The 16976-nt window shown below is 48.8% G+C and overlaps 1 protein-coding gene across 3 annotated transcripts in view; it reads left to right on the forward strand.

The window, feature by feature from the left end:
* Positions 1-16976, forward strand: part of SMARCAD1 (SNF2 related chromatin remodeling ATPase with DExD box 1) — a 683175-nt gene that overhangs the window by 150602 nt on the left and 515597 nt on the right. The window lies entirely within an intron of this gene.

Here is a 16976-nt window from a genome sequence, read left to right on the forward strand (position 1 = left end):
TGATGACGAAAAATCCCCAAAACGTTTGAGATGTTGCAAGGAGAAGGGTCCAACTTCGAGAAGACCGTTGTCGACCTTGAATAAGAAGAATGTCAGGGGGGGGGAAGTGAAACACAAAAGGCGCACACAGGTAACATTGCAGACGTTCAGTGGGACTGTTGTAAGGTACAACCGGGCCCACGCTTAGTCTCCCTTTTAAAATACATTTTAACTTGACATATTTTTCTAATGGTGACTTTTTACATGCTTTGCACTTACATGATAATATATACCTAGAAATAATTCTGCACGCAGTACATTTTCTAGTAGGCATATTATCAGGTTGTCTGTACACTCTGTCCAAGGTTAGGAACATTGAACTCAATGCCCTTGCATTTGGTTGTCCGGTTAAACACAGCTCTAAGGCTTCAGACAAACAATCACATCAGCTCTGCACCTTTGACACAGTGCGATTATATAAACTGCTTTTTTGTCACATTTCGGTAGAAGAGCACTTCTGCTGGGATCATCCTGGAATGCTGTGCACTGTGACTGAGATGCAATCCTGCTGATGCTAACCTTCATCCTGCAAAGGACGATACCCTGCTCTACACCAGATAGGGCTCCTGATATATCATACACAGGTATGGGGGAGGGGTTAGGTTGTCCCAATGGATCCGGCACAGGGTACTCCCGCCATCCTCTCATTAGTGTAGGTAGTATTAGATGGGAGTAAAAGTATAATTCTATAATAACCTAATAATATTATAGTGGTTGAACTATTAAGTATCTTTTCACCATTCTTGTAATGCTTGTTACAATGCTTTGTTTCATCCTACTAATTGCAGCTCACATTTTTTATATAAGAATGTGATTGTTTCAATAAATGTTTGAAAATGCCATTTCGTATCTTCCTTGTGTCTACTTTAGGCATGCAAAAGTAACCGACAAAAAGATAGATCTGTATCCACGATTTCCTTGTGTAATTAGAGTGGCCATGTTCGAGGTTGCAGATATCATCTGGAACCCTGGTAAGGTTAGGAATCCAGATGGGGCACTGTGAGCTAGCTAGGAATTAGGCCAACATATTTCGATGATATGTGTGGACTCGGTCCCTTATTCAATGTCAATATTATATCCAGTCCAGCTATGTAAAAACTTCTTCCTCTCCCAGGGCTGTCTTCTTTATCACTTTATCACTTAGCAAATGTTAAACCCTGAGCATAATCCTATAACATATACCTCTTATCTGTTTGATGTCCAGTATTTTTGCAATCCTTAGTTGGCTGGAATCGATTTTGTTTGTAGTATCACAGGATATTGCTTTGGCAAATTCCTCTGAAGTTTATCAAGTTATCATTACCGCAATTCCATTCTTCCATCATGGTGCCATTCCATTCTTCCATCATGGTGCCGTGAGCTTGGTGTCCATAAAGTCTGAAAGATTAACTCTTGATAGAATGCTGTTAAAAATGAAGGCTTCAGATATTTCTGTTTGGAAATGTAATTATTTAAAGATAACAGATTTGAATAGCAATCACATTTATGTTGATTGGGATCCTTTAAAGGCCTTATTCCAATGGTGTATATGAGCTTCATCATTAAAGATTTAAAAAAAGAAATGGAAGATGGAGGGCAGTTATATGGTAACTTCAACACTACTTCATGAACAACATATTTTAATTTAAGGCTCTGGGCACTCATCTCATAACACAGTGAAATAACTCTTAGGATCCAAACGCAGACCATCTTAGAGAAAAGGTATGACAGAACCACTGGCCTTCAAATATGGTAACATATGAAAACAACCTGAATTCGGAATGTATAAGGTCACTTTTCGCTAAGGTATAGAGGTACCGAGTTGAATCCTGAGTATCCAGGATGAACTTGTGGGTTCTTACAAATTGATTCAAATTAAACCAGGGAAGTTGTTGTGCAGCGTTTCCCTGAACTATACAGTGAAGACTATCAAAGCAAAGGGCAAGTGAGATTGATGAATATCCCTCAGTTATCTTTAACAACCTTATTGTGCATGATACCACCCATACTGTTTCTTCAAGAAGAAATTTTGGTAGATTTAAAGATAACCATGAAGCTCCTGCCCTTAAGGCGACAAGAGATGATGGGGTACTGGCTGGATCTTATTGAGAATTTGCAGACCAGACCTCACCTATTTTTATTTATTATTCTGGTTGCCATTAGTCTGTTACAGTGTCATGGCTTAGTGCTAATATTGCTGTAAATCAAGACACCAGTTGTGTGCTAAAGCCCAGTATCTTTACTAATTGCGGATCTTAAGATCTTTGCAAAATGTCTAGCCAACAGATTAACTATTGTGATCATTGACTTAGTTTCAAGGGGTCACTATGGCTTTGTTGTAGGAGATCAACAGTTGATCATACGGATTTAATCACTGCCTTATTTGAAATAGCTTTGCTTTAAAGTTCCTCTTTAAGGGCATTTGACTGCATGTTATAGCATTTTATCTTTTGTGGAAAGTTTTTCTAAAGATTAAACTTTCCAAATGTATTTATCCAACTGAGGTCCAGTTGTACAAAGCATTTATTACCGGAAAGATGTTTTTTCGGATTTACAAAGTGTGATATGGTAACTTGTTACCAAATCGCAATTTGCATTTGCAATTTGTTATTTGGAAGGGGCCTGTTTTGGACTTCCCTTCCAAATACCGAATCAGTATGGTATATATTACTGTCTTGCTACTATAGTCCGGTCGCAAACCCGTATTACTTTACCACCATTTTAAAAGTGGTGGTAACACATTTGCAAAGGGAATGTTAAAAAATTCATTTTTTAAGAGCAGGCAGTGGTCCCACAGGCCACTGTCCACTCTTAAAATTTGAAACCTAAACGTTAACGTATCCCGTTTTTTTCTATTTAAAAGCAATCACAGACATGGTGGTCTGCTGACCCCAGCAGGTCACGACCCCTGTAATGGCAGCGAATCGACGTGGGTCACAAATTGCGACCTACTTCATTAATATGCATAAGGTAGATCTAATTGCGACCCACTAGGAATTGCTAATAAAACACCAAAGAGTTTCATACATTAGGAATACCTATTTCCTAATCGCCATTTGGGGATCTCACAAGGGGAAAGGCTCAAGGAGGCTCAACCACACAAACTGATCACCACAGTTGCCCGCTGGGAGCCTAGACGGCAAAAAAAACACAAAGGATAGAGTCCGGGGGCGGTGGGGATGGAACTGAAGATACCAGCCCAGGAGCAGAGAGGTGAGGGGCCGAAGTGGGAGGGGAGAGGGGCAGCGGGGAAGTAAGAAGGGAACCTCAAGACTAGGGACTGAAGGGAAGTGATGGGTGGAGAGAGACAGCACAGTAGATGGTGGGAAGGGAGTGAAAGGAGTCCACAGGGAGAATGGAGGGTATTGCTGAGGGATGGCATGATAACCCACAAGTGAGCGCACCTGGGAGTCAAGGAGAAAAGGTCTTCAACGACAAGACAAGACTGAGGAGACCGCCCAGCTATCGTTCCTCCGTTTGGAAAAGTGCCTAAAAGTGGGCACACTGGTGCAGGGTCACCCTCTTGTCCACGGGTCCAAAGACCAACAAAATAGGGATCAGCACTGGAGTTTGAATAAATAACAAGTTTATTATTCACTCATGAGTGGGACCACGTTCACACAACACTCTCAAGTGCTGCAGGAGGTAGTACACTGAATTCACAAATCATCGTCCCTTTTATACCGGTTTTCTGCAATGTAAGCATGTGAACAGAAATGGAAAGAACAGTTTTAGAAATAGCTATCAGCAAACAAGGGCAGATGAATAACCACTTGGTCAGCAAAGTAGGAGGGGGAGCAGAAATGTTTATGGCAGCAGTAAATGGTCATAACACAAAGAAGGGAGAAGAGGGTCCATGGGAAAAGGTTTATAGACCTGCAAGGAAAAAAAATCCCATATTTAAGTACAGTAGTAACACACAAAAATCCTCGGGTCTGTGCAAGTATGCAAGAAATCAACAGATAACGGATGAGTCTCACAAAATCTCCTCTAAGGAGAGATCCCTTAATGGACGAATAACCTAACACACCATAGGTGTCATGCTTCATCATATGGGTTTCTCCTCCCAATAGGAAAACCTAGTGCCATTGAGTGCTACAACCTCCTCAATGTGAGGAAGGAGATCAGGGATGTTTTTGAAATATTTCGCGAGGATACTAAAATCCCACAGACGGATGATATTGTAGTGAGGATGCAGCGCAAGTGAAAGGTGCTCCAAAATAGTGGTGAAGTTATAACTACCTACTGGGGGCAAAAAGATTCTTTATTAGCTTGCTTACACTGGTAGAGTTAAAACCAATGCAGTGAGCAGTATATATTTAAACTGCTCGATATCATAATGATTTCAATATGTTTCAGCCTAAGCGATCTCAATTTAGTATCTAGGCTTTCATCAGGACCAATAGGTTGAAATTCTGCTGCTCTGGAAGAGTGAAAAATAAAGAAAAAAAGAGATAGTGATACAAAACCAGTAATCCTATGTATTCTTGTCGGATTATACCCAAACTTGGGGATAAGCGGCCACTCCTCGAACTGGCAACAGCTCAGGGAAAAGGGCCCCGTTCTCTCCGTTGGTACACCGTCGCGATACGTAGTAACAGCGATAACAGAAGGCCCGTTACCCTTGGCCATTTGAGTGTTGGGGAAAACATAACGTGTGGAGGAATTTCCTTTGCGATACTCCTCCATTTCCCATACAGTTCCTTTGGCTTGTGGGTTCCCTTTCTCATCGGGGTAACAAACTTTATTAAGTGTTGCATTAAGTCCTCCTACATCAGCTAGACTAATATTAGCAATGGCCCACAACAGTGCGAACCAGGCTCTACAGGAGCCATGAGGTGAGAATGGCAAGGGAATGAAAGGCGTTCCTCCCTTCTTCTGATGAGCTGGCATCATTCCACATACCCAGCAGTTGGTAGTGTTCGTAGCATTATGACTATGATGCAACATTTGTATGAAAGTGTTATTGAGATGCAACATTCTGTGCTTCTTCTCATGATAGGGAAGAGTGAAATAATAATGTTCAGTGGGGACAGGAGTAGTAGCAGTCAGTATGTTTCGAGCCGGAGCTACTTCCTCCACAACCCACATTATCGTAGCAATGATAACAGCAGTCGAAGTTAGTCCAGTAACAAACGTGTATTTGCTACAGATTTTTTCAGCATTCGATTTCTTCTCCTCAGGTACGTTCATCTCGTCGGCAAGGGTCTCCTCCTGCAGTGCGCATCCTCAGTAATATTTAGATTCTCCATCAAGACCACTCCTTCATACGGCTGCATCTCAGATGGAGTCCCACGCGTGGGCCCCAACTGTGGAAATGTGCCTAAAAGTGGGCACACTGGTGCAGGGTCACCCTCTTGTCCACGGGTCCAAAGACCAACAAAATAGAGATCGACACTATAGTTGGAATGAATAACAAGTTTATTAATCACTCTTGAGTGGGACCACATCCACACAACACTCTCAAGTGCTGCAGGAGGTAGTACAATGAATTCACAAACCATAGTCCCTTTATACCGATTTTCTGCAATGCAAGCATGTGAACAGAAATGGAAAGAACAGTTTTAGAAATAGCTATCAGCAAACGAGGGCAGATGAATAACCACTTGTTCGGCAAAGTGGGAGGGGGAGCAGAAAGGCGTATGGCAGCAGTAAATGGTCGACAGTTAACATCTGAGACCAGGTGCAATGGCAGCTACAAACCCCCAGCATGTACATTGCTTTAGCTGAGTCAGGAAGTCGACTAAAATAGATAACACAAGCGGAGTGAAAAAGAACAGCAGCAGAGGATGGAAGAATTACGAAGGAAACTAAATGGACACCACAGTCAAAATGGATGTCTCTTATGCTAAGTAAAATATTACACATTTCCACATCTGACGCAACTGAGGTGGGGAGAGAAGGGAAGCAGCAAGCCGTGGCCCACGCCCCTACATCAGACACATGTCAGTGACCCTCCCACAAGACGGGAGACTATCTGAGGATACATTTGTTGGCATTAGCCTGCAAATTATAAATGATCCTCTCATAAAAGACGGTTTTAAGCATCTCAATAAGCTACTCTTCATATGACTGCAACTACACGGAGCACCATTGACACAAAATGCAGAGCTTGGCTCTCGTTAGAGCAGTGGTGAGTAGTTTACGGTCATGATGGGAGAGCTTAGGGGGATCCACCGAGTCGTGAACCTGAATCAGGCGACACAGCAACAGGGTGGAGAGAGGCATCATCCCCTTAAACGTGGACACTATTGTATCCCAGAAGGTGTGGATGTTGTGACAGTTGAGTACGTGGACAATGTCGCAGTGGACATGCCCACACATCCAGCAAGAGGCGTGAGGCAGCAGCCCCGCTGACCTGAGCCTTGACTTTGTCCAGTGCCACTCCTGCAGGATTTTAAAGAGGCAGAACATCATCCGGTCCTCTCACGCACCTTGGCTAAGGCCTTCCAGGATCTCTGCCCAGTCTTCCACCTCGTACTTCACCTGGAGGCCGCGCTGCCACCTCTCAAGCATACGCGCAGCATGTGGCATGGAATAAAAGTGGCGGATCAGTAGATTATACATGCCGGGCATCAGGCCCTTAAACTACTCTCAGGGATTGAGATGAGTAAGCCCCTAAGAGAAGGAGATTACCCACGGCTGCAGGCCCAATCTGTGAGTGAGACAGCAGCATAGTTGCGTATACCTTCACTGCTGGCTGAGGAGGAGGCAAAATTCTTCCAGAATCATTGCAAGTCTTGAGTGCTCCCTGGGAGATCAGGTGATCTAGAGTGTGGATCCCTGCCTCACGCCACGGCCTCAGTTTAGCACTTATTCCCGATGCGAATACTGGTGTTGCACCAAATGGACGCCTTTTAATGAAGAGGAGCATCCGACAAGAAGAGTCTATAAGCCAGTGGCCACGTCCTGCACATGGCTTGGATTAAGGAATTAATCGGCCCGGTGGAATCTGGCATATACAGGGCGCACAGCCCCATGGGGCTGCCCAGGATACTTTTCTCTATCGCGACCCACATTGAAGGCTTCCTAATGTGAAGGTGCATATAGGCCATGTAGGAAAGTAGGATCTACTTTCATGGTTACCCCCTCTTTTTGCTTGATAGAATACTTTTTCTGACGAATCTGACTGGGATTCGGCTAATCAGGACCCCAGTCTCTGTGCATTCTCCCCTGAAATTGGTTTGGTAAGTACTTGGGTACATCCCAGATTGGACACTGGTATACCCTTATCAGTCCCTAGTATATAGTACTAAGGTACCCAGGGCATAGGTACATCAGTTGTCTCCCATGGGCTGAAGCATGCCTTATGCCACCCATGGGAGACCACTCAATTTGCAACTACAGGCCTGCCATTGCAGCCTGTGTAAGCTGGTGCTAGCACCACTTAGGAAAGATATAGGTATCTATATCTAGGGTCACTACACTTAAAACCTATAAGCCACCCCTAAGGCAGGTCTTACAATCCTGAAGGCAGGGTGCTTGGTTCCAAGTGGGAGGGTGCCCCTGCATGAGCAGGACACCCCTACAGACCATGGAGTCCATTCTCCATGGTTGCGATGACCATCTCAAAACTAGCTGTAACGAACCCCATCATATTTGGTATCCAACATTGTGGAATCATACTCCCACACCGTAAACGGTGTGGAGGTATGATTCCATGCACCGTAAAGCTTTTCTGGGAGGCCCTTGGTGCTCCCGGTACCAGGCTTCCAGACCCGGACAGCAAGCTAGGGCTGCTGCCAACCAGAGACACGTTTCTGCCCTCCCGCTGCTGAGCCAAGCTCAGGCAGAGGAAGGCAGAACTAAAGGTATCCTGTCACAGGGAGGTGTGATCTCTTTCCAGACAGGATTTAGTGTATCGGGGCAGGGTGGGAGCGCTTGCCTGCGCCACATAGTCTGCGTGCAGTGCACACTTGGTGCCCTCCATGCATAGTCCAGTTCAAACCAGTTCAGGGAGCCATTGGCTCCCACTCTGGTGTGAACCTGGACAAAGGACAGGGGAGTATCCTCCCCCTTTTCCAGCTCCTCCTTAGGGAGGGACCCCTGTATCGTCCCAACCCTTTCCTTAGGGTATTTAAGGGCTTACCTGAGGGTGGGTCCCTAGAGTCGTTGTGGGACAAGATACAATTCTGACACCACTTCTTCAATGATCTGGACACTCTTGACTTCGCTCAGGGCATCAAGGCTGCAACCGGGAAAACTCCTGCTGCTCCTGATTTTGTCGCCCAGCTAGTCTGCTGCAACGTCCATGCCTGTGCACCATACACAAACCTTCCAAGGCCTGTGGATATCCAAGACACCTAAATGAATCTCCCTAAGAAGTGAAGGAGTCACTTCCCTGAATCTGCAGGCACCGCAACTAAGCTGACCTGTCTGCTGATCCTGGGCTCCCACAGACTCCGACAGGCTCAGCAACACAGGTGGCGGTTCGTCTCATCCCTCGAGGCCTGCCCTGTCCTCTCACCAAGTTTCGGGCCAGTATCCCTCGTCGGAGCTGCTGGAACCGAACGCCTGTGCACTGCGTCGACTTGCAGTTGCAAAAGCTTGTTGGCTTCCTTCCACCAAGATCTTCGGGCTCCAAGTAGCCCCAACATCAAGCATCTCCAGTGACAAAGATCTTAATCTTCACCCCTTCTTCTTGCACCGTGGGCTTGCATCTTTGGTGAGCTGCTCGAGGTCCTCTTGTGACTCCAGTGCCGCCAGCCTGTGGGTCATCTTGAGGGTCATCTTCGTATTCTTTGTGCCCCCCTGATTGCTTGTGCCTGCCCTGACTCCCCTGCTTGTGGTGAGTCCCTTGGACCTTGCTGGTCCCGACATTGCACCTTTTTCCACTTCCACGTTGGTTGCAGTTGCCAAGTTTTGTTGGTGCTCTTGCCGGACGCCGACCCCTCTGCTCTCGACATCCGATGTCGGACAGCTCATATCACTCCTGGTCGTCCTCAGCGTCGCCTGGTCCACACAGCTGCAGTTTCAAGGTCACCACCAGCTTCCCTGCAACACCCGACATTGGTGGGCATTCGTCTTTCGTGCCTCCTGGTCTCTCCTGAGTGGCATAGACTCTGTCCCCTCTGCTTGCAGGTTCTTCACATCTTGACTCCACCTTTGGGTTCCACCGGACACTTCCCCCTTCGCCAGCATCGCCATCTTCTTGAAGTCCTCCATTGGGTTCAACTGTGGTTTCCGACGCCACTTCACACCAATGCATCAGGCTTCCCTGGTGTAAGTATCCTGGTTCATAGAGTATCCACAGGTGGGGTGGCTCTCCAACCTTCTGTCTTCCACAGGGTTTCTACAGGGTCCACTGGGAAGGGTCTTTCTTTAAAATTGCAACCTCGACTTACCTATTAACTTGCATTGAGCCTGCAGTCGTGTGCACACGGCCTCTGTGGGGTTCCTGGTTACTTAACTTAGGTGGTTCCTTGGGTTCCTGGCACTTCTACGTCTTTCTGGGTATAGTCTTGACTCGAGTCGTTGTTCGCATACCACTATTTTAGTATATGGTGACCACTTTGTATTTCGTGCTACTTACCTGTTTCTAATGAAAAGTATTGTGTGCATTGTGTATATCTCTGGCTAGGAGATATTTGTATATGTTAGTCAGTGTCTTATAATAAATACATATTTTTATAAATACACTGTGTGGTTCTTTTTCACTTAATCTAAACCTATGAAATTATGTTCTGGTAAAACAAGCTGCTTTACATTCCTTCTGGACTAAGCCTGAAGGCTACACTCCACAGCTGCCAGAGCTTACTAAGGTTGTCTAAGACCACTAAAATCACCCTAAGGGTTGTCTGTATTGGTGCAAGGTGCCCACTTACAGAAGTGTACACCAAATACCAAGCCAGCTTCTCACAGGCCATTTTCACCAAATAAAAGGCCATGGCTATACAAAAGTGCTCAACAAAGGCGAGGCAGAGGTCACCGCAGGATCAATGAGCGACCAGTTTCCCAATGGCTAGGCTGGTCCTCATCGACCCCCAGTTAAAGGATTTAATACTCCTGTCAACCTGCCACACGACCTTATGGGGCATCTGCAGAGGGAGCATGCCCCGCCCATAGGTAAATGCGCTGGAGAGTCACTATCTTCATAGCCTGCTTCTGTCCCCGACGTAACAGGTTAATGTGTGTCCACTTCTCAAAGTCAAGCGGCATCCGCTCCGAGAGGCTCTAAATTGTCCACCACTATTCGCTCCAGACATATACACCCAAATACTTAAGATGGTAAGCCTTCCACTTACTTAATCAGGTAGCCAGCTATGGCAGCTTGGGTGGTCACCCTTGAGATCGGCATGGTCTTGCTCTTACCTAAAGCAGCAATGGTCTCTGGCAACGCCAGGATTGAGGTGGAGCGGTCCGAGAGCATAAGCAAAATGTCGTATGCATAGAGGTAGAGCATCGAGGGGCCCTCCGGATTTGGAATCCCCACTGTCCGCTGAGACTGGCGTAGCGCCGCAGCCAGGGGTTTCATGGAGAGAAGCAAGAGCAGAGGGTACAGCTAGCACCTCTGACGCATTATCCTGCTGACTAGAATGGGATCTGAAAGAAAACCGCCACAAATTACCTCATTCGAGGGAAAGTCATAGAGCCAGCAGACCCTGGACATAAAATCCATGTCAAGATCACATTTGTGCTGAGCAGCAAACAGGTAGTTCCATTCTGTCCAGTTAAAGGCCTTCTCTGCATCCAACGACCGGACCAGAGCCTTCTCCGTTTAGTCCTTAGCCAGCCAAACGGCATGAGGCAGTGTGCGCATATAGTTCTGGGACAACTGTCCAGGGACAAATTCCACTTGAGAATAGCAGACCAGAGAAGGGATAACCTGTTTGAGGCGGGCCACCAGAATATCAGCCAAGAACTTGATGTCTCCTTTGGGATATGGGGATATGGGGAGGTATCTGCCACAGAAGAGGTGATTCTTCCCAGGCTTGGACCTTAATAAAGGCCTTGTTGGAGAAGAGGCCAAGGAAACCCATCTGGTCAGCCTACCGGATAGCATCATAGAAGGAATACACCACCTCTGCCTTCGCCCACTTGTAAAATTCGGCCTGGAAGCTGTCCTTCCCGGGGCCTTATAGGGGAGAAAAGAGATGGCCTGCGCTAACTCCTCTTCAGTGATCCCACCCTGGAGCAGCTCTCTACCCATGTTGGTGAGGCTGGACCGATGAACCGACCCAACGAAGGAATCAATCTGAGCCGGGTTCGCTACAGTGTCAAGGGTGTAGAGGACCAGGTAATAAGAAGCAAATGCATCTGTGATTTCCTATAGGCTGCTAACAATATACCCAAACTTGGTCTTGATGGTGGGGATGGCCATCTCTGTGTCCCTCTGCCGCAGTTGTTCCGCCAGAAGCCTGCCTTCTTCTCCCCATGTTCATAGTGTTAGCACTTCTGTTTTTAGAGTACGTATTCATCCTTGGAGGTAAAGAGTTTTTCTTCTCTGAACACAAAGCCAACCCTACTCAACAAGAACCAGGGCTTTATATCATATCACATACACCAGTGGTACTTATTGGAAAAATATATCTGTTTGTTTGAATAAACAAGAGCACCTTTGCATTAACTAGACTCCTGTAGGAAATAGTCAAGAAAATCTCCACACTGAGCTCACATATACATAATGATACCAGACATAGAGACATATATATTATTTGATATACATTTTCCAAAACATATAATCTGAAAGAGACTATTAGTTATATATTCCTTACCTTAGAATTACCCCCAGGCGTCGGACTGGATCTGGATAATTTTTTCTTCAGCAGTACCCCTGCGCGTTGGTAGGTGGCGTCGGTCGACTCCATGTCCGTCGTCGTGGTCACCGGGATGACTTTGCGGTGTCTACTTAGATGCCACGCCTGTACGCTAACCTCAGTTATTTATTTTCCCGCACCAGCCTAGCGCAGATCCGGAGAGAGCTTGCCCCTTAGTCATTTGCTGACAACTTTTGTCGACTTCATTTTTGAGTCTTTGACTCCTGGTGTGCAAAGGATGTCTCATTGTTGAACCGGCTTCAAGCCCTGCGAGGTCTGCCACAAACTGATGTCTGTGACGGACCGGCACCTCGTGTGCCTCTGGTGCCTGGTGTGCGACCACGACCCGAAGTCGTGCTCCGACTGTTGGGCCATGAAACTGAAGTCTTTGTGGAAGTGCTCCCAAAAGCTTCTGGAGGCCCATCAGTCTGCCCCGCGCTAGGGGAAGGTCTTGAGACTGGTCGCAGAGCCACCACACCTCATCCAAGCCTTCGCACTCCTTTGGTAAGTCGAAGCACAAGAAGAAGGCGAAGAAGCATCATTGCTCTTTGCCATCTTCCCATTGTTGGCTGACAAGATGCGGGACCTGGACCAACGTCCTTCGAATCTTTGGGCAGCCTGACTCCACTGGTGCGCCTTCGGGCCTCACGGAGTTGGTTGGAAGCCTTCGATACCAGCGGCTCCTGCCCTGGTGCTGGAGGACCCCCGTGGATCCAGATCGGTGCCGGTCGAACTTACTCGACCTTTCCTGGCGCCTATCCCGACCCCATCCCGAGATGGATACGAACCAACGTCGTTCAATGCCGACTTGGATGCCGCTGGGTACTTTTGTTGCCTTGTTTATCCCAGGTGTTCCCTATCACCCTGATAGTGGTGATGAGGACTGGGAGGGGTCGCTGGACGCTTTGGCAGATCAGCTGGAAGAACCCGATTGGAGAGAAGAATTTGGTGACGCCAGTGGTCTGGACACTTCACCAGACCTTGGCATGCTTTCTCCCCCTACCGTGGCTACGGAGGAGGGAGGGTCCTGTGCTATGGTGGTGCTTAAGGCAGCCGAGGCCTTGGGCCTGGAGCTCCCTACAGTGGCAGTCAGAACTGATCTCCTGACGGAGGTGCTTCAACCAGCGGCATCATCCTCCGAACCCCTCTTGCCCTTCAGTGAAGCCCTCATGGACGTCATTCTAGGCACTCGGTCCAAGCCCAGCACAGGGGCTCCTGTGGAACGTACGATTGCCCGCCGCCAACGCCAGGCCCCATGCAATCCCATTTTCCTCACCCAACACTCTTCCCCTAAGAGCTTGGCGGTCCAAGGTTCTTCTTTCAAGCCAAGGGCACATTACCTTCTCCCCCTCCAGACAGGGAATCCAAGAAGCTGGAACATCTTGGGAAGCGAATGTTCTCTTCCTCCAACTTAGCACTGCGGCCTGTGAATACCACGTGCCTCTTGGGCCGATTCCCCCATACTATCTGGTATACGGTTGCACAAGTGCTGCCTCAGTGCCCGGAGGAGGCCCGGGCCGTTCTCTCCCAGGCAGTGGCAGATGGGAGAGATGCAGATAAATTCTCAATCAGATGTGGACTGGATACCACTGACTCCCTAAGCAGAGTGATTGCCTCGTCGGTAGCCCTTTGGTGCTACGCCTGGTTGAGTAAGTCTGGTTTTTCATGAGATATTGAAGCAAACTTGCTGTACATGCCCTTCGATGGCCGTCGCCTTTTTGGTGACAAGGCAAACTGTGCGCTGGAGCACTTCTAGGATTTTCGAGCTAAGGCCAGGTCCTAGGCCTCGCGGGATCCTCCCATACATCACATTCTGCCTTTCACCCCTTTTGTGGCCATGGAATGGGCACCCCATCACGTCCCGCTCAATCTGACCACCGGTCCATGCAATCTGCCGTGGACATGGGACCCAGCGACCTTGGGGGTTCTGGGCCCCAGCAGGCAGGCCAGTCCACCCTTTTCCCCGCTCGAAGCAGCCTCCAAACTATCCTAGTCTGACCTTTCAGGCCCATCAGTGGCCAGTGGGTGGCAGGATTCGCCATCACCTTCCCCACTGGCAATCCATCACGTCAGACAGGTGGGTTTTGCACATTGTCTGAAGGGACTACTCCTTCCCCTTCGAGTCTACCCCTCCCTCCATGCCATCATCTCTCGATCGCATGTCGGAGGATCATTTGGCGCTTCTCCGTTAAGGGAGCTATCAAAATGGTCCCTGCGGCAGAAGTCGGTCGTGGTTACTATTCCCGCTACTTCCTGGTGGCCAAGAAGGGAAAAGGCCTACATCCTATCCTAGACTTAAGGGCCCTCAACCGCTTTCTCTGGAATGAGAAGTTCAAAATGCGTACGTTGGCACAGGTCCTGCCTGCCCTCGACCCTGGAGACTGGATGGTGGCGTTGGACTTGCAGGACACCTATTTCCATATTCCCGTCCTGCCAGCCCACCGGCACTACCTGCAGTTCACGGTAGGCCACAAGCATTTTCAGTTCTCTGTGATCCCCTTTGGCCTTACCAGTGCCCATCGGGCGTTCACAAAAGTGATGACGCTGGTCGCAGCTCATCTGCGCAGCTCAAGGGTTCCAGTTTTCCTCTATTTCAACGACTGGCTGTTGAAGGCGGGCTCGGCCCAGGCTGTTGTATCCCACCTCCAGACTATGGTGGACCTCCTGCACTCATTGGGGTTCACTATAAACGTGCCAAAGTCACACCTGACTCCCTCTCAGACGCTCCCTTTCATCAGAGCTGTTCTAGACACAGTGCAGTTTTGGGTCTATCCTACCGAGCAGCGAGTCTGGAATATTCGGGCTATGATGACGATGTTTCAGCTTCTATCTCGGATTTCGGTGAGAATGACCGAGGCTGCTGGGCCTCCTGTTCACCTGCATCCTGCTGGTGGATCATGCCAGGTGTCATATGGTGGCTTCAGTGGGACCTGAAGTTACAGTGGGCTCAGCATCAGGGTAATCTCTCTGACTATGTCCAGATCACGGAGGGAACTGCGCAACAACTACAGTGGTGGTTAACAAACCAGGATTGGGTCAGAGGCAGATCCCTCTCCCTTACCCAACCAGACCTCACAGTGGTGACCGCTGCTCACTCTTGGGATGGTGCGGCCACCTGGGAGAGGTGGTGATCAGAGGATTCTGGTCTCAGGTGGAGTCCGTGCTCCATAGCAACCTGTTGGAGTTCCGGGTCGATTCGCTTGGCACTGAAGGCATTCCTTCCCACCCTAACTGGAAGGTAGTGCAGGTGTTCACAGACAACACCACTGCTATGTAGTACTGCAACAAACGGGGTGGGGTTGTGGACACTTTGACAAGAGGCTCTTCGTCTTTGGACATGGCTGGAACATCCGGGCATGACCCTGATGGTTCAACAGCTGTCAGGTTCTCTGAGCGGACGAACCCAGCCGTCGGTGCCTGGTGGATCATGAATGGCGTCTTCACTTAGAGGTGGTGCAACGTGTCTTTCAGCAGTGGGGAGACCCTTGGTAAGATCTGTTTGTCACCAAAGATAACGCGCAATTTTCAGCAGTGCTGCGTGTTGGGGTTTCCAAGGCAGCACTCGCTCGGTGTCGCTTTTTGTCACGAGTGGAGTTGCGGCCACCTGTATGCCTTTCCGCTTGTACCACTTCCGCCCTGAGTGCTGAAGAAAATCAAGCACGACCCGACCCAAGTCATTCTTGTAACCCTGGACTGGGCACGAAGAGTCTGGTACCCCGAGATCCTGAGCATGGCCATTGATCATCCGATCAGACTGCCTCTTCGGGAGGAACTTCTGTCACAGCAGCAGGGGACAGTTCTCCACCCGAACCTGTCCAGCTTCCACCTCCTTGCATGGAGATTGAGCGGCGACAGTTAACAGCTTTTGACCTTCCACCCAAAGTTTGTAATTTCATCTTGGCCAGGAATCCCTCCACCAAGGCGGTATACGCCTGTCGATGGAAGAACAAGTTTGTGGCATGGTGTACAGCAAAGGCTGTGGATCCCCTTTCTGCCCCTCTTTCTGAGGTTCTTTTGTTCTTTCTCTCTTTGGCCCAGCAGGTCTCTGCTCTGGGCCATTTCTGCTTTTCTTCGGCTACCAGATCAGGCCTCTTTGTTCAAGTCCCCTATTGTAAGTAGGTTCTTTATGTTTAAAACGTTTTTATTGAAACAAAACAAACCATGGGGGAGGGGGATAGGAGGTTAGGGTACACTTAATACAATCAAAGAAAAAGGTGCAACTCAAGAGGGTTAGCGATGGATAGCTCGATGGGCCAGGGGAAAAGCACAGTAAATGAAAGGCTAGAAATGCAAACTGTGGAATCCCTGCGTGCATATCCAACACCCCAAATCTGAGCAATGAAAGCCAGCAGCAACTCGACAAAGCACAATCCACCCCCCCCCCCATCCCCCATCCCCCCAGTACAGAAAGGAAGGAAGAAAAAACAATATCCCACCCCCCCGTCCTATGGTCCCGCGTCAGATTAGTCCTCACCAAGAAGCCCCGCACCCCCCCCCCCCCCCCCCGGAGGCCCCTGTCTCACATGTGATCTAGTCCGCCGGGGTCACCGGCGGCGTCAGCCTGAGAAGCCTAAGATACCTCGGACAGGTGAGCTCCCGGAATTCGGTGGACAGCAGCGCTAGAAAGGGTTGCCACAGCTCTTCAAATTGGTCTATTTCCCCCGCCACCGTGAGCGACAGCTTCTCCATTCCCAGCACATGCCAAAGCCTACGCAACCAACCCGTGATGGAGGGGACAGTGTCAGTGCGCCAGTGGATAAGGATGTTCTGGACCGCAGACCCCAGCGCAATCGCGATCTGCCTGCCCCTGCGGGACTTCAATGGGTACATTAGGTCATTGGGGAGGCCCAGCAGGACATACGCCGGGAAGCGCGGCAGCTCTATCCCAAAGTGCTTATCCACCTCATCCAAAACTTCCTTCCAGTAAGCGGTCAGCACGGGGCAATCCCAAAGAATGTGTGAGAGGGTACCCTCCTGCCCGCAGCCCCGCCAGCACCCCTTGTCAGTGTGTTTATGCATTTCATACAGTCGCTCCGGGGTGTAATACCAATAAGTGGACACCTTAGTGAAGGTCTCCGTAAGGCCCGTGTGATATGCAGAGTGCCGCGCCCGATACGCAATTTTGTCCCATTCCTTGTGGCTGAGTGTCCTACCCAATTCCCTGTGCCAGCGCTCCCTCCCCGGATTGTAATAGTGAAACGG

This window comes from Triturus cristatus, chromosome 2_2 (assembly GCF_964204655.1).
Source record: "Triturus cristatus chromosome 2_2, aTriCri1.1, whole genome shotgun sequence".
NCBI lineage: Eukaryota > Metazoa > Chordata > Amphibia > Caudata > Salamandridae > Triturus > Triturus cristatus.